Source organism: Pezoporus wallicus, unplaced genomic scaffold (assembly GCF_028554395.1).
Source record: "Pezoporus wallicus isolate ANWC-B61680 ecotype Strahan unplaced genomic scaffold, APGP_CSIRO_Pwel_v1 contig_6644, whole genome shotgun sequence".
In the NCBI taxonomy this organism is placed as follows: Eukaryota; Metazoa; Chordata; class Aves; order Psittaciformes; family Psittacidae; genus Pezoporus; species Pezoporus wallicus.
In genome coordinates, this window is record NW_026637098.1 from 1,387,338 (window position 1) to 1,406,204 (window position 18,867).

The following is an 18,867-nucleotide window of genomic DNA, read 5'->3' on the forward strand; positions in this document are numbered from 1 at the left end:
ATTTGACTACAGATGATCAAGAAATTGCAAAAGACGCACTTCTGATGTCATACATATATATAAAGGAATAGGAACTTAGAACTGTGCTATGTAAAATCTTCTCTCCACAATTAATTCTATATTAAAATCCATACCCTGCCAGATCAGACGCCAGTAAAGAATGGCTGATAATAAAGCAATGAGTCATATCACCAAGGCCACAGACCCTTGTGAAGAATTTTATCAGATTATATTAATCTTATTTGAAATTGTCACGAACATCCTTTATTCTAATTATCTTTGCCTGGGGTTCTGTTAAGAAACCATGTATCATTTAGTACTATAAATGCTTCATAACTGTGGATTCTTGTCCTGTGCATTAACATTAAAGCGGTTTTATATCCCTTATGTATACAAATTAAACAAGATAATTCAAAATACCGTACCTTTAGCATAAATTGCTTATAATTGTTTTGGCACAATGACCCATTGGTCATAAGTCATCTTAGCTCATAATATGCTGGTACTGAATAAAGATCTTGCTCTTATATATCTATTTTCTCTAACAGCAGTGATTTGACCCAGACTTAAGTTTGCACTGTCAAGGGCATCTATTCCATGAGCAGTATTTTTTGGTTTGTTTTATTTTAAAGTAGGGAATATTCTTTTTTTTAACTAATTTAATATTAATCAGTGGCAGCTCATTACCTTTTTGAAATCCTGTTCCAGTTTTAATGTTGTTTTTTTTTAACAATATTTCAAACGCTAGCCCAAGCTTTCCTTCACCATCTTTCATGGACAGCTCTGGCAGTGCCTGGCCCCTGGAGCTTGGCTTCTGACTCTTATGGGCAGAAAACTGGGTTATAAGTTTAAGTAACCTAGTGACTAATCCATATTATGCAAGTGTCCAAAGAAGCACTAGAGTAAGGAGGTGGGAAGCTGTTGGGTAGGAATAGCTAAAGGATTGTTTAGCACCATGGCAGGGATCTCTGTCATGCAGAACATGATCAAAATACTTGACCTGCATTTTCTTTCTGGCAACATATTCCACAGCTCTCTTTAGAAAGATCGCCAACACCATGAGTCTTGTGCCTTTGAAATGCTCCATATGGAAAACAACATGAGGCATAAATCAGCCCAGTTGTGCTCCTCTCCAGGGGAAAGGGCTAACTACTGATATTTAACCTGACAGTATCATACCCAGATTCATCTATGCAGTTTTGTATACATATTTGTCACAATTTGTAAACTTGTACATCTATACGACTTTATGAGACTTCTCTTGATGCAGGTAGGATCAGGAATATGGTCTCTTATTTAGACAGCTTTGGTTTTAGCAGCAGGCTATTTGAGTTAGTGAATTCAGATAAGCTAAAAAAGGCCCCAGCATTAAACAACCTCAAGTTTCTGGTGAACTTCTGAAATACTCAAACAGCAGGAGACTGTATTTTTTTGATGAAGTCTAGAATTCTACTAAGATCCTCAGAAACCATCTTATACAAGCACCAGGGGAATGTTTCATCAATAATTGATGGCTGAGGGTTTAATGTTCTCTACAGTTCTCCTCATGCATGTATCTTTATTATTGCACTCTTAACCAAGAATTCTGGTTTTATTCAAAGAGGCTTTGGTGTGGTCATTTAAACTAACTCTCCACAAGCATAAGGCACAGGCTGTCTCTGATCATAAAACTAAGAAGGAAATCTGAGAACCATGTTACTAAAGAGCATGTGTCTGTGCTACAGTTGGGAGTAATTCAGAATAACTCCTGAAACACAGAGCACCTTGACATCAACAGAGTTAAATCTCAAGTAGGGAAAAAGTACAGATGATAGGTAGAAGAAATGAAGTCTGGAAACAGTCAGGTTTCTGTATTTTATCACATTTCAGAGCAAATTGATGAGTCCCTTGCCACTCTTCGTGTTTCCAGGGCAGTTAAAGAAGACTTGTGATGCTCCATGCAAGAAACAGCCATTGTTAGTTCTGGTCTCTACATCACAATCCCTGGCCCGTATGCTGCAGAGCCTGGTTATTAGGGTTTTTTTTCAGGGAAGATAAGATATATTATTCAAATGTTGCACCACATCAACACCTCTGCCGTGAAATAAAGAATAATTTTTCAATAAGATTCTAAACTACCAGTGAATGTTTCAGTTTTTAGTATATATCCAAGGCTTCAAAATTTTTCTGTGCTCCATATCTTTATAGTAGGAAAAGCAGTACTATAAATGAGAGGAAACCTCTTTATTTTGATGCTCTATCCTTATACAAATTCCTCCCTCTCTCTTTTCAGTTCCACCTTAAAATAAATAGAAGTAAAAAGACTAACAATTAAAAGATACTCTTTGCTTTGAATTGTGACCCTTTCAAGCACACCTGGCTAAGAAGCTGTCAGTATTTACTCTGAGGGGGAAAATGCTTATTACATTATTTCATAAATATTTGTTGAGCATTTCATTTACAGGAAAATAAAAAAAAAATCCAATAAGTAGTTTCCCATAATATCAAATCTATTTCCACTCTCAGTAAGAAAGATCTATAGTGAGGCATTGAAGGTTTACAATGAGCAACTGGTCTTCCTGCTGTCAGATCTTAAATCAAACAAGGCTTTCTATGGGAACCAAATAAGTAAAAATAAAAAGGAATTTCTTCTGTGGAAGAGAAATTTTAACAATATATTTCCAACTAGTTCTGTTTTGAAGAGAATCAGAGGCTTTTCCATAAAGCGGATCTGCATCTGATTTAAGCCAGAATAGCCACACTGATATCAGAAGTTAATCCCTTTATGATCTTATAAGTTATTACCTGGTAGGATTTTAACAACATGACGGTTTACTGCGTTTTTCTCTTACAGAATTATAGGCAGGATTCATCAGGGTCTGCATACTGGGACAGCTCCTCAATATATGCCTGTAAAAGACCCTCTTTTTGGATGCAGGACGTTTTGCCAAAGTACAGCCTGGAGGACTGAGATGTTCTACACTGTGTGATTATGAACTAGTTGAAAAAAAATAATCAACTGGATGAATTCTGTTCCATATGAAGATGAGAGTAGGAAAAAAGTGTACTGCTTTCCTCTGGGTGAGCACAAAGTGTCAGTCTCCTTGGAAGGTGAGTTTTCACTGTCTGGAGTCAAATCCACACTTGATCCTGCATTGCCTGTGACCAGTGGGTATCTCTGAGGATGACTGCCCAGCATGAGCTTTGTTCCCTTTACCATGTAAATGGAGCCCTGCAGTATGCCACTGGTGTCAGTAACACAAATGGCTTCTAGAGGAGTTTTACATAGTAAAGCACAGCTTTTGTAGAGGTGCTCACATTGGCTCTGTGGAAATTAAGATGGATCATAGTCTGGGTTGGACAGGGCGTTGAGCAACCTGGTTTAGTGGAAAGTGTCCCTGCCCATGGCAGGGGGGTGAAACTAGATGATCTTAAAGTCATTTCCAATCAAACAGTGCTGTGATTCTATGAACAGAAACAAGAACAGCTTTCTATTACAGCACATCCTTTGTTTACAGTTGCATTTCAGCACAGAGCCAGGCTATTGGCTAGCTGTTTCTAACATGTTAAATATTCTTCCTGTGAGAGATTATTCTGATTTTTTTTTTAATCAAATTGTGTGTGATCCCATGAGAAACACCTCATAGAAATCTTCTTGTGTAAAACTGACACCATAAAATTTTACTATCAACTGAATATGCAATTTCATGAAAGAAGCTATCAAATTAGCTTGATAGGATCTGCTTTCAGAAGAAACTGTAAATTATTATGCCTTCCTTTAGGTCTTTATCTGTTATATCCCATGTCAACCATTATTTTCCTCAGAACCAATGTCAGGCTGATGTGCCTGTAATTACTTGGTTTATCTAAATACTAACAATCTCCATTGAAGAATGTGGATGCAGGGCATGCAGGATTGTTGTGTTTTCAGATTTATTTTATCAGAGATTGAAATCACACACATTCATCTACCCTAATGTGGATGTGTAAATCTTGCAGTCAAAGATGACGCTGCTAGGTACAGCTGAGCTTCAGTTCATTACATCCTAACATATAATCATGAAATATGTGAGATTAACTCAGAAATGCCTATTTCTCACTATTGGATAGAAAGGCATTTTAAGATAATTTGCTCATAGGTGCCCACACTGTCAACTTCTCAAATTAAATATTGTTCAAAGAAAGTAAATGGAACAATGGAAGAATACCGAAGGCTGTCAGCTGAGCAATGTTTCTTAGGGTGATGTGGTGTGATTAGTAAGTGCCAAGGAGGACATCACAATGCACACATGTATGCATACAAAACATAGGTAACAGAACATCTTTAACATCGCCAAATTAGGCAAAACACAAAGCTAAGATGTCCATCTATCTGCTACCTGTACAGCTGATTTTTTGTTCCCTGGTGGGTCTACAGTGAGATACAGCCTTGAATTACTTAAGCACAGACAACTTTTTTGACATAAGATCCTGTCTTATTCTGCATGTATGATTGACATCTAAGGATATATCATGGCTGCACAGAAGAGGAGGCTCTCTGTCAGACTTGTTCTTCACTTCCTGTCAGAAACCGCACTGAACAAGCCAAAAGATGACAAAAAGATGACAGAGAGAGGAGGTAGCTTTGTGGTGAGGTTAGCTGCATGCTGCTCTGGGGAGTTAATTATATTTCAACCTCTGCCTTCAGCTTGTGTGATAGCCAGCAAGTCACTTTAATAAAACTTTGCACAAACGGTCATTAATTGAGTGGCTCTCTCTCCCTAGTCTCTCACCTTGAAGACCCTAGGTGATGACTGGCAGGAGCCTGAGCTCCTGCAGGAGCAGCCAAAGTCACTTAGTGCTGTTCTTACAAAAAACGTGTAATAAGGATACACCTGGCAAAACAACATTCTAGGTGTTTCAGGCTGGACACTCCCGATTCGTGTATGGATTTGATTTTAATCTCTTTGTGCTTTGGCTGCCCATTGGTAGAATGGCGATATTGTTGCCTCCCAGCAAGGGTAACTTAGTATTTGGTAAGTACTCGGTTTCTATAGTGATGAGCTTCCTAGAAAGTTTGGGAAGAAATTAATAATTATGCTTTTCAGCTGGTGTTAACTAGGGCAGAATAAATAAAGGAAGAGTCAATAAACTAAAAGATGGGAGTATCAAATTGTAGCTGATTAAGTGTTCTTGTTGTGTGAACGAGGTGTGAAACAAAACCAATTAGCTATCTATCTTGAGGCCCAAGAAATCAGCTAAGTGTAAAATTGGGATATTTTTTCTATGGAGTTTTCTCATGAAAGTTTTCTTTAAAACATTTTTTTACCTTGTGAAAATAAATTTTGTATAATTTGAAAATTATTTAATTGCCCTCTTTCATCTGGAAAAGGAAAAAAAAACGGGAAAAGCATTTTACTCAAAAAAAAAACATGCTTGAAACTCTGAACAGTGGAAGGAGACAATGACCAAATCCAAGTCTTTATATCTTTTATTGTGCAGAATTCCATGAAATCTCAAAGCAGAACATCAGTGCAAGCACATAGTTTATGTATTAACATCTGCGTAAAGCTGACCCCCTGACCTTTTGTCCCTAAGAAATACAAGTTTCTGTGTCAGGTCATTCTCTTGATGTGGCAAGGCACAAGGCTGGGTCAATGGTAATGGAGGCAAAAGATTTATCTTATGATAAACTACTGGAATTTACATTGAGAAGTGTAATGAAGGAAGAGAGACTTCAAATCTCCAATGTTTCATGTAGTCAGTTTGTTTGTGAAAATAAATCTGTCCTGCAACACCTGTAAATACTTATTATGGTTTGAGTTTTTTTAACGAAAAACTGGTTTGAAAATGCTTCAGGGGTAAGAGCTTTGATTCTAATGTAACACTTCTAATTAGTGGAATTTTAGTTTTAAAAAAGTAGGTGGGGAAGACATGGAAAACAAATAAGAACAATTGTGTCTGTTTTACAGACAGAGAATTGAGGTCAGTTACATTACAGACAACAGAAACTGATGCATCGTAAAATGACAATTCCACAGTATCATGGATCATAAAGGTAGAACAAAGAAATTAATCTTCATTGCTCAATTAAATAAACTAGGAATTGTTAAAATATACAATAAATCAGAACTTCTGCTTGTGCCATGTAAACCATCAGTCTTCAGTGCAATATCTACCTGCAAAAAAAGATTGAATACCATGCATTATCATACTTCACAGTGCTGCTTGAAAATGTTCTATTGAACATTTCTTTTCTTAAAAAAAGATTGTTCTCAGGAATCTGACAAAAAGAGGGTTTGGTTTGGTTTTTTTTTGGTAGTGAGAATTATCAAGTTGGGTTTTTTTCAGCTCTTAGAAGAGAATTTACATATTGCAAACAGACACATCTAAAGTAGTTAAAGTGGAAAAGTACTAATTTATTCAATCGCTATCCCCTAAAACAATTCTTTTTATGTGCTGATTATAAACAAAAATGTTTATTTCTTTTAACAAAATTTAGCCTGAAGTATAATTTTCCTGTTGAGTATGGAGAGTATCATGTACAAGAGTCATCTTTCTTTTTCATTGACCCTAAGACTAAGCAAATGACTTGTATGAGGCAAAATGTTGAGTGCAGATTCTACCATCTTTAGCCTGAGAAACACAAGGCATTATGTGAGGGGTTAAAAACATTGCTCAGCAGGAGCAAAGGTTGAAGAATCTGCTCACTAGCAGAGATACCCGTGAAATGTTGTGACTAATTGGAAAAGCGACTCTGAAATCAGCATTTGCTGAATGGTTTAATAAAATCAGCGTGGTATGAAGAAAATAACAGCAATTACTGTGTTACATAACTCCCAGGAAACATCTATCAGACATCACAGACTAGCTGAAGATGTATAATTTAGCATTCCCCTTCCTCAGAACTGCTTGTTCTTGCTCAATATGGTCTCTTTCCACCATATCCCCCATCTGCTCCACCCCCGCTTCCTATTCTGTCTGATTGCTTGTACACTTCTTTATTTTTTATTACTCGTATTCATTTTAAGGAATCAATATCACTTCTGCAGTTGAATCTTCAAACTGCCCAAGGCCTCTGCCAGTTAAAAACGGATTCCAGCTCCTGTTAGTTTCAACTCACTGGTTTCAGTTTAATCTACCAGTTTATCTGTCCAGGCTCTGATACTTCTGTCTACCAGTGCTGGACGTGTCCAGGTTTCAGTTCTGTGTTGGCAGGAATATTTCACAGAGAAATCCCTTCCCAGTAGTTCTGCTTTTAATTTCCCATCTATGGTGCTGACTCTTAGTTCATTTGGGATCATGGGAGTGAAATGTCCCAGTTGAGAAACACTGAAGGAAAATGGCTGGGAGACACCAATATGCTTTTGGGTTAAATCCACCCCACGCAGAATAATTCTGATGTTATTTCTTTTAAAAATTATTTTATTTCTTGAGCTATGCCAGTTTAAATTAGTGGTGGTTATGGTCAGGATCTGGATGTGTTGGATACCTGAAGAGAACTTATGAAGACTTAGCCAAGGCTTCAATGCCTTTCAGAACTCATAACTCATCATCAGTGTGAAGAACGGCAGAGGGCTCTGAGGACCTCTCTGAGATGCAGTTCACGTAGGTGATGTTTTCATGAGGATAAACAGTATAAAACTCCCTGATCCAACACTGTCACAGTAACACATGTGGGCAGGTAGTGTGAAGAGATGGGTACAGCAGTCAAATCCCTCATTCCCACCAATGTGCCCTTAACTCCATTAGCCCCAAACCCTCTGACTCCCCTTAGCCTTTCATACTCTTCCAATAGCAATTCTACATCTCACAACTCCTGCCTCTGCATTTTGCAGGTCAGTTGACCATGCAAACTATCTGAAATTTAATTTCAAGGAATGGTGCTTATAAAGATGCATAAATCACCTAAGATAGGACTGTTAAGTTTGAAAACTTAGTAATAGCTCTGCTGGCTTGAGGAGAGAATGGATTTTTTAGATGAGATTTTGATGGAATTATCTGGTGAATTTCAATACTTTCAGATGTATTCAAACCTTTCTCTAATGGCGACTGACAATCTGTGAACACATAAAGAACTCCTTGCGTAGCTTCAGAGGTCCCTGTTACCAACATTTCTAATTTGAAAGCATATCATTCTAGGACCACACAGCCTCCTCTTTAAATGTCAGCAACTTATCAGCTTCTGGCTGTTACAGGGAAGAACACCTTTTACAGTGCATGGATACAGCATGTGATAAAGCAGACGGAAGCTTATAACTGCCTGTTTTTATTTTATTGACATTTCGGATGTGTGTAAAATTACTGTAATATAAAGTGAATTAACCACAGTCCTTAGATGGGAGAATGCTAAAGCAGTGACTGAAAATGAGTGGCTGTCTGATAATGACAGGCAATTAAAAACAAAAAGGGAAACTCGCTTACCTAATAAATAGGTCATTTGGGAAAAGGCAATTAGAGGGGAAAAAAAAGCCTCATGACTCTGACATAAGTGGAAAAGTAAAAGCCACCCAGGACTAAGTGTTCAAACCTCCTCTGACAACATCACTTCCCTCACTGGTGTCATAATTGTTTGTGCAATTTTGTGTGACAACAAAATTCCGGTTGTGCTGAAATAAGTTTTATGACCTGCTATTACAGCTTTAAGTTTCCGTTAAACAGTCACTCCTTGAATCCTCCTGCAATTTGTAGCTTGTGCTTTTTGACCACAGAAAGACCTCTTGTGGTTATTTTCTGTCCCCTTCTACATAATCATGAAAATCTTTCACTTGTCAGTAGCAATGAAACAGGATTCAGCCTGGAGGACAAAAGATTGTTCTGCTCAGCTTTTCCTTGGAGACAAAAGGAGTACATAGACAATCTGAATTCTTTAGGTGGAAAAAAAAAGGGAAAGAAGCCCCCATATTCTTACAAACAGGTTTCTATACATGAACTACATGAGGGCTTGTTCTTGTGAAATAAATAGAAATAGATTATATGTCTGTGTAAAACAGTCTGGTGAAACTACATCCTCTAATAAAGCTGCTGTTCAACGAGGAGTAATAAATAACATATTGGAAAGAATAAGAGACTCTGAAGAGAATATCTTCACTGTGCTGTGCTCATGGGCAGCTCCATGAAAAGACCTTTCTTCTTGTGAAAAGGTTTGGCTATTCATGTGTACTGGGGAATGCAGCCCCTGCTGTTATCTCATGTTTCTTAGGGAGTTGAACAAGAAACATGTTGGCATCACTGGCACTGATTTTGCTGAGAACCTTAGCTCTTCCCAAAAAACAAGTCACATATTATTTCAGGAAAAGGAAGCTATTGATAGGTTCAGATATTCTCCAAATTGTTTTTGTATTACCTGGGAATTTAAGTCAAAATGGGCAGCATTCATTGCACAGAACACACAGTACAGAACCAGATGATTTGTGTCATGTATTAGACATATTATATCTTGATGAGGCTTCCTCTAGGGACAGTGTTCAATGATTAAATGCTCAGTTTAACTGGCTAAAAAGGCATTGTATGAGTCTGGTGTGAGGGATAAGAGTTATCTGACCAGAGACAGACCTCTACAGTGCATACATTTAGATATTTAAATTATTACAGTGAGTCACTGAAGATTCCTCTTATAGTCAAAGAAAACAAGCAACAAGCTGTAGGGTGCTGCTAATTGTATCCTAAAGCAGATGTCTACCTTTGGTCAAGTAAATCACACTTTAAGATAACTATTTTTGTCCTTTGACAAAAAAAGGGAACTGAAGTGATTTGCTTACATGTGAAGGTATATAAAGTTAGGAGACATCAGTCCTAACCTACATGCACTAGAAGTGGAGCATCAGGGAATACATAGGTAGGTGAGCAACTAACACTATTTTGTTAAGGAAAATAAGGAGGCAATCAAAATGCCTCATCTTAAATAAGAAGTGGGAGAATGTAAAAGATTTCTTTATTGTGGTTCTTGACTGTAAAGACTGTTTTGAGATGAACATGAATTTTATATCAATTCTTCTACTGAAGGATAAATTAAGCTTGATGAGCATATAGATGAGTAAAGCATGTTCCATCTTGTGAGGAGCTTTTTCAAGCCTTTCCACAGCTAAGGAGGCCAGGATTAGCAGTACTGCAATGGTTTTCATAAGTAAGTCCAGCATTTCCTAGTGCAATATTTTCTAAACGATGAGAGGAGTGTGAAAATTAAAAAGTAGAGAGTTTTATGCCAGCATTTAAAGAGCTGCTTACTTTACCCCTCAGAAACAACGTATGGTTCCTAGTGTGTTTCCTGTGTTTTTTATAGGACAAATATGTTTCAGTCTGCAGTCTAAGTTGATACAGCTTTTATCTTCCTGATTTTTATCTATTCTTCTTTAACCTTTAAAGACTAAGACGATAAATATTTCATGATATATATAACAAATATGTATAAAAATATTTTCTTGTTCACCACATTATTCAGTTGTATAACAGCCTCCAAACTGTCAGATAATACTGAGATGCCATTTGAAGACTAGTTGTTTGTTAAGGTTTTTGTTATTCTGGTTATGTGAAAGAGAAGAGAAACGTATATTAACAAATTGTGCTGTAATGGAATATTATCAGATTCTAAATGAGGGAGTATGTAGTTCCACTTTATTCATATAGTATGTCTGAGGCTGAAATTATATGTCACAAAAAAATCAGCATCATAGACATGAGGAACTGTCTGAAGAGTTAAACTGGATATACACATATTTGTTTTTATTCTTACCTCCATATACCCTATCCTTAAGAATGAAGATGGTAGAGAGAGAGTTCATTCGTGATGGTATTAATATGCATCTATAAAACCTGGGGTTCAACTTTCCCAAAAATTTCCTGGGTAGCTTTAGTCAAAGTCCGACTGCCAAGGCTCTATCCATAATCTACTGTCTAACACCAAACACTGAAGTGCCCAAGCCCTGCTACAGGTCACAAATTGAGGAACTCTTCTGCTGCATTGCTTGAAGGCACTGACAAGGCCATCCTGTAATGAGCTCATTTCCTATCCTGAGGTCTGATGAAGTCACATCACCTTCACTGGAGGAGAGGAGACAAGGTGAAGCTCTTGCTTAGCTCAGTGCTCAAGGCATTGTGGAAGAAAGGGAGTTACCTCCCTTCTGCCCTTGATCTTCATGCCTCTGTGACCTAAACATGAGGTTAAAGACTTGAACCTTTTCCATATGACATCCAGAAATCAATGATTCATCTTACAGGGTAAGGGATGAATGTAAGAAAAAACCTCTGTAATTGCACCAGAGTTTATAACTTAGTTTCCTTTTCCTGTCAGTACCTAAATGCCAAAGACTAATGATGTCTTCTCAATGAATTAGCTACTATATAAAATGTAGTAAAAGTCCTTGGAGCAGAAAACACAAATAAGAAGTTTCCAGATGAGGTCATCAACTGCTAGGCTAAAGATTTAAACTCTTCTTCTAACCTAATGAATCTTTAATTGTATTATATGAAATGAAACAGATCCAGATAGAAGGGGTTGAGGATTTCCTTCCCACTTTTCACCCTGGAATAATTGTAGTCTGATATTAGTGTATTCTCCTGGAGAAAGATGAGGTTTTGAATCCTCTCAGGGAAAAGAGTATGTCAGGCATGTATTCCTCATCCTGGCTGAGTGTGCTAAGTTCTGAGCTGTTAAAGAAAATTGGGACAATTTTCTTTCCTGGGTAAGAGCAAGAACTGAAGAATAAACTCAGCATCGAAGACTCAGGAGTCACACAACCTGGAAGGGACATCTGAAGGTCATTAGGTCATCAAGACTTGCATTCTCCTGAGAACAGGCCAGCAAAGTTTCATCTAACTTTTAAATTAGACAAATTATTCAGGGCCTGGTCCTGGGATTTCTTCAGGGATGGAGATTCCATACTTCTCTGTTCAGATCATTCTAGTATTTGGATATCCTCATGGTGAAAATGTTCTCTTTAATATTTAACTGGAGTTCTCCTTGATTGAATTTATAATCATCACCATCAGTCTGTAATTTTGAATATGCTCATAGTGATTCATGGGATAATTTCGAATTTACAAAATGAAACCAATGAAAATCTTCCTAATTTATTCTCTAAGCACCTAAAGTCTTCCAGAGGTTGCGATATGAATGAGGAGACATCTGATTCATGCCTAAAGATTGATTAATGGTCATTATCTGGAAAAGTCATGTAATGAAGGTGTGCTTACCCATAGGACCAGTTCTTGTTCAAGAGTACAAAGCTTACTAGGTCCCATACCATCTGGAATGAGCAGTGTGCCTCATCCATTGTGATTCTTATCTACACGAATTCACACACCTTTACATGTCATCTGTATTTATTTATCTCCCAGAGGATTACAGAATTTTTCAGTATTTCCTCTGTCTCCAGACAGTGCTATCAAAATGCCAAATAAGAACTGAAAATAATTCCAACTTTATTTTGCATGTACTATAAACTTTATTTGGGTGCAAATAAATCCCCCAAAACAGCAAGCAAACACCCAACCAAAAACAGGAACAAAACCCAAAACCAAACCAAATCATCAAAACCAAATCCCAACCAAACAAAAAAGAGTAAAACAAAGACTCACCAGAACCAGCTTTTTGGAATATAGAATAGGCTGAAGACTTCTCTTGAAGTATAGAGTTGTATGAAAGAGAGGTAAAACTTCATTAAACTGGGTCAATGTGAATAAATGTCCAAGCTTTTGAGCTTTGCCTGTGCCAGATCTGAAGTCATATAAAGTGGAGTAGGTTGATTTGCTATTTACCTTTAATCTTCCTTGATGAATTTTGAAGAGAGATTCGTATTAATTCTTTCTGCCCAGGATCCATTTATTTATTTATCTAGTTATCTAGTTATTTATTTAAATTAACATTGTTGAGGTTACTTTGGAAATTAATCTTTCTGGTGACTTTATCATCAGTGTCTTTTTCAGATCATTTATCGTAGCATCTAACATGTCCCTTTCCAAACACTCGTCCAAACTGTTTTAAGTTAATCAAAAATACTTTTGCAAAATCTTAAGAAACATTGAATAGATGTAAATAACACATAGAGCATTTAATACTCTTCTATTCCGAAGAATTAATCTGTAGAGAATGACTTCACAAACAATATTTTAATTGGTTTGGGCTAGTTTCATAAAGTTATTTGAAAGGAGTAAGCATTTTCTTAAGACAAAATTTAGTCACTTTATTTATCATGCTCTATCATAGAATCATAGACTCATAGAATCGTGAGGGTTGGAAAGGACCTTAAGATCATCTAGTTCCAGCCCACCTGCCATGGGCAGGGACACCTCACACTAAAACCTCACTCTATGTATTATTAATGATTTGCATTCATGTAATGGTTTGCAAACATGCTAAAACAAGGTTTCCTCACTATCAACAATCTGACAGAAGATAGAATTGTAAGTCATTTAGGTTGGAAAAGACCTTTCAGATCATCAAATCTAACCATCAGCTCCGGACTGCCAAGGCCACCACTAAACCATGTCATTAAGGGCTTCATCTGCACAGTTTTTGACCTCTTCCGGGGATGGTGATTCCACCACTTCCCTGGGCAGCCTGTTCCAATGCTTGACAACACTTCTGGTGAAGAAATTTTTCCTAATATCTAATCCAAACCTGCCCTGGTGCAGCTTGAGGCCGTTTCCTCTTGTCCCATCCCTTGTTCCTTGGAAGCAGAGCCCAGCCCCTCCTGGCTCCATCCTCCTGTCAGGCACTTGTAGGCAGCCATCAGGTCCCCCTTGAGCCTTCTCTTCTCCAGAGTGAACCCCCCAGGTCCCTCAGCCGTTCCCCATCACACTTGTGCTCCAGGCCCTGCACCAGCTCCACTGCCCTTCTCTGGCCCAGCTCCAGCACCTCAATGTCTTTCTTGTAGTGGAGGGCCCAGAACTGAACACAGGATTTGAGGTGCAGCCTCACCAGTGCCCAGCACAGGGGGGCAATCACTGCCCTGGCCCTGCTGCCACACCATTACTGATACAGGCCAGGATGTTGCAAATCTGTGTGCAGATCTATGAAAATCTGCATGCTGCCAATAATACAAGAAAAGACATAAACAGAGCCAGAAATTCACAAGAAAATTCACAAGAGCTGAGACACATTCATGTACTGTAAAAACTTCATTTTGTCTTTCTGCTCCATTTTCTATGCCTTTGTTTTTGTATTAGAAAGCTGCGGGATAGTCTTCTCAATCTGTGCAGTAACTGTCATCACTGCTTCTCTGGTCTTGATTGAGGACTCCAGGTGCAACTACCACGATTGCTAACATAAAGACAACATAAGAAGACGATCAAAAACAGTAAGAAGGTGGAACAAACCCAGAAACTGATTTTATACTGTCCAAAATGGCCTTGTTTCAAAATGAAAAGTCGGGGTCTGGGGGAGAAATGCAGCACAAATGTTACTTGGAAAAAAAATACAATAATCTTGTTTAATCCTAAATCATTGATGCAATCAATTCAATTTTGTAGGTAAGCTCCCATGACACATCTATTCCTTGAGCTAACAAGAGACAGAGCTGAAATATCAACAGCTCCAACAGGAGACCAAATTTTCTCATATGATGAAAATCTCTGCTTGGAGAGGTTTCAGATCTGCGTGATCAGTGTGAAATTGAAATTAGTCCAAGTGATTTTGACGAGTGACTGTCTTCACAGATGAACTGTTTGATGTCAATGCAAGAAAGGAAACTGGGTGATATGAGAGCAAATGAAAGATTTTGGAGGTGGAAAATATAAGGGAAATTCTGAAGGGGTTTTTTTTTCCACTAATCACCATGAAAATATGTGATAGAATAAAAAAAGTAAAAAAGGAAAAATGTAATAAGACTAGAAAGGTGAGCAGGGTTAGGCAGATATACGGGGTTTATTCTTTGCACAACAAAAGAAGAAATGAACAACAGCAAAAGATAATGTTCAACAGCACATCAATAGCTGAAATATGTGCGGATCAACCGAATCCTTCATTTTGAATTAAAGGAGTATTATATTAAGATAAAAGGGATCTCATGCACTTTCTGTAACTTATAATAAAGTTTCTGCCTTTAGGAGGGATGAGACCTTTTAATCTTCCCAGGCATTCATACTGACAAATAAGCCAACCCATTTACATTAGCCAACTTGTTCATCTCCTTATTAATTTGCGTCACTAGCAGCTCTGACTGAAATGGAGCCATTCTGAAATCAGGAGATGGTGTTGTGCAAGGTGACACGTGGTCCAACTTTCCTCTTGCTGTGGATGATACTTATGGCACTGTCATTAACCCTTCACTCTCTTCCACAAGTAGTCTGACTTATCATGGGGAAGCTTGACATTTTAGTGCAAAATTCAGTGTATTTGATGTCTAGGGAAACTCCAGTCTCACCCTCTGAATTCAGGTACAAGTACATGTATGTGGGGTGAATTCTTTAACATCAGACTTGAGATTTCTTAAGACAAGCCTTTCATTTTTCAGTGCTGTTACTTATCACTATAGCACATTGCATTCTCTCTAGTCTTTATAATGTAAGGTCAGAGAACACTGGAAACATGCAATATATATTCTGGTGTTTATGTATAATTTTCATCTCAATTTCACGATATAATACATATTCTTTCTCTAAGACGATATTGCCTACTGGGTTGTAAAATGACAAAATGACTTTAAATACTGCTAATCGCACTTTAAGGGCAGCTAATGGAAGTGATTTTAGACCTTGCTGAAGAGCTATGCACAGTTTTGCTGTCTGGCAAGCAGAGTTGCATGCAAATTGTGAACTTCAGATGCTCAAAACCTTGGTCCTTGCTTCATCCTTGCTATGGAGGATAGGAAACTGACAGCTTCCACTTGGCATGGCTTAGTTCTTCTTACATGCTCACTCAGGTTGGCTTAGCTCCAATAGATAATGTATTGGCAAGATGGAATCAACACTGCATGTGGCTGGGTTTTAAAACACTGATTTTTATGTTGTCCACCCTCTGTAAATAAATAAATAAATAGAAGTCCATTGCTGATGTAGGTACAAGCAGTACGAGGCTACCTAATGCTTTTTCTTTGTTCCTTGTAGCGCTGTGCAAGTGACTTAGAAAGAAACCCTTACCTATTCTCATAAGGCCTGCAGTAAAATTGCTGTGCAGCTTAGTCACAGGGTGGAAGTGCACTAGAGTAGGCCTAGGACATAGGACTTTTTAAATTAATTTGGGAAAGTAGGTGTTTTACAGCTATTTGTTTTGGAAAACAGTTACCCAAGACAAATCTGACAAGAGTAGTCTTGTTTGCAAGAAAATCCCCAGGTCTGATTCTCAAGGTTACGGGTTTTGAATGACTCGTTCCAAAGCAGTTTATCTTAGACGCTGCTTGTGTTCAGTGTTATATAATTATACATGTTATATAATTATACAATAATGATGTCTTCTGCTTTGAAGATAATTTTTTGTTGGTAGTGTTTGTTGTTGATATGTTTTTTTTTCTGGAAGTCAGGCTGTAAAGGAAATTTAACATGTTTTTCCTTCTTCTACTACACATGCAAAAGGAAGCAGCAGCCATTTGATCTCCCTTAAGTATGTTGCATAAACTGGGGAATATTTGAATGTGTTATTCTCTCTTTAAAAATCAGCTTTGACTCAAGATTGACCTGGTCAGCTTTCAGGGATACTTTATCTCCAGGATAATTACTGGTAGATCTTAGAAGAAGGCTGAATGGCACCTGCTGAATGAATCCTTGGTTTCTATTTACTAGTCTCTGCAGTTGCGGTGAAATCAAGAGGTTATTGAAATAAACTACTGAATGAGTATACACAGAATCAGCAACTGTTTTTTTTACCCAGGGTAAACCAAATAACCCTTCTGTTGGCTGCAGATAAGCGCTTGGAACAAATGTCACATTACACTTTTCATTCTCTTAGATGTACTTACAGGGCCACCTAGCTTAACTTGTGATTGGCAATGACAGCCTGAGACTGGCTGCGTGCACCTCATCAGCCTCTGTGGGACAATTAGGTTCATCAGAAGAGAATCCTGTTGCTAAAAGCACAGTCCAAATCACTTTGAAATAACTGGAAAAGCTGCTGTAGATTTTGGATCAGGCATCCTAGTGCAAGCTGGATGTAAGAAAAGCTGCTAAATTCAGCTGGTATTCTTTTCATCCAGATAAAAGATAAGCTCCTACTCAAGCTGTGAACTCCCAGGGGGAGAAAAATGAATAGAAGAGTTGTTCAAACACAACAGGTTTGATTGTGCCTGACCCTGTGTGGGTGCTGGGGAAATGGGAGATGAGTGCAAACAAGTTTCCTCCGGAGAGCCTATTCTGGGCTAGACACGGTTGTGTTCCCTGAAAGGAGGGAGCCCAGGGGCTAGCACAGAAGATAATGCCCCGAGCAAGGAAGAGGAAAGGGATGTCAGGAAGAAGAGCTGTTTACCCCAGTTGGTACATTATGAATCCTTTCAAGTGGGGCAGCTGCTGCCACACACTGGGTGAGATGCTGGTATCAATAAATCTGTTCAAATTAGCACGTGCTTGGAGTTGCACATAAACTGATCTGCTTAAGGAGATTTGTTTCTGTGCTCCCAGGAAACCTTGCTGGGATGGTACATGTTGCAACTGTGCTTTCTGCCCCGGGTTAGTGCTGGAAAGAGATCAAGCAGTTGTATAAAAAAGAACCAAGTGATAAAAGCTTCACATTATATAATCTTACATGGCCTACCAATATATATACACTACTGTTCCACGAGGATATACTGGCTTCTCCAGAACAAAACAAGGAGGCTCAATTTAATAGTCTCAAAATATTAAGAAGAGCAATGTGCATATTTGCCATAGCCACAATTCCCAGCTTGTCAGATTGGGTAGTGTGGCACACAAGGACTAAAGTGCAAGTGTGGAGATGCAGGTGGCAAATCCAGGTAGGAGAAGGATAGAGAGCGTAAGGACTAAGTGCTAGTTATGGAAATCTGATTGAGAAGCATTGTGATGGTTGTGGTAGGGGGCAAAAATGATGGGAAATCTGCAGCTTTGAGGCTACTTAAAAAGCCTGGATTCTGGTGTATACTCAGCATCCTCCCTGCTGCAGCACCATAGGGAAGGTGTGTTCTCAAAGTATTGTTGGTTTCCATTATAAAAGGAGAGGATGATCATTTGTGCCTTATCTGGTGCAAGCACCAAGAAGCCATCACAGCTGTTCAGAAAGGACCTGGGGAAAATACACACACACAGTGATACCTCACACTGTGCTTCCTGTTGCTCCATTTCTGTGCTGATGTATGGAAACAAGTTCTGGATGTTTTATTGATCCAAAGGATTAGATTAAGGCTCTCAAATTTGGAATCGTACTTGTAGCAAGAGATGAGTCAGCACCATTAATATAGTGTTAGAGTTATTGGGTAAATAAAGCCAAAGAGAAGGCAGTTAGTGAACCTCGCTGACAGTGTCAATTCAAACTAAAGCAAAGCATTCAGTGCCAGCGATACTTCACGGGATCTTTAGCAAAGACAGTTTTTCTCTGTCCAGTTGCTATATTTTTTCTTCAGACTTCTAACCTTTATAATCAACAAGAAAAGGTCGTCAATTCTGCCTGTTATGGAAAGAACATTTCCCTTTGTCACTGAAAGGGAGAAGTCAATGGGCCATTTTTTTCTGAGCTGGCATAGCTCCACTAACCAATATTTTTCCAGCAATTTCAGGACCTCTGATGATTGATTCACCCATTTAATGACAAAGCAGGAAAACACCAAATAGATGATGGCAGTAAAAGCTTCTGTATACTTCAGGAATGATCTGGAAGGACCATGATGAGAAAGTTATTATTTTAGTCTCAATTTTAATCTCTTTCTGATGCTAATTCTGCTGCTCAGTGCTGGCTGAATATGCAATTCGTACCTGGAGCTGTGCAAAACAAAATGGTTCAATTTGTTCCAGCTGAACCCTTCAAAAAAT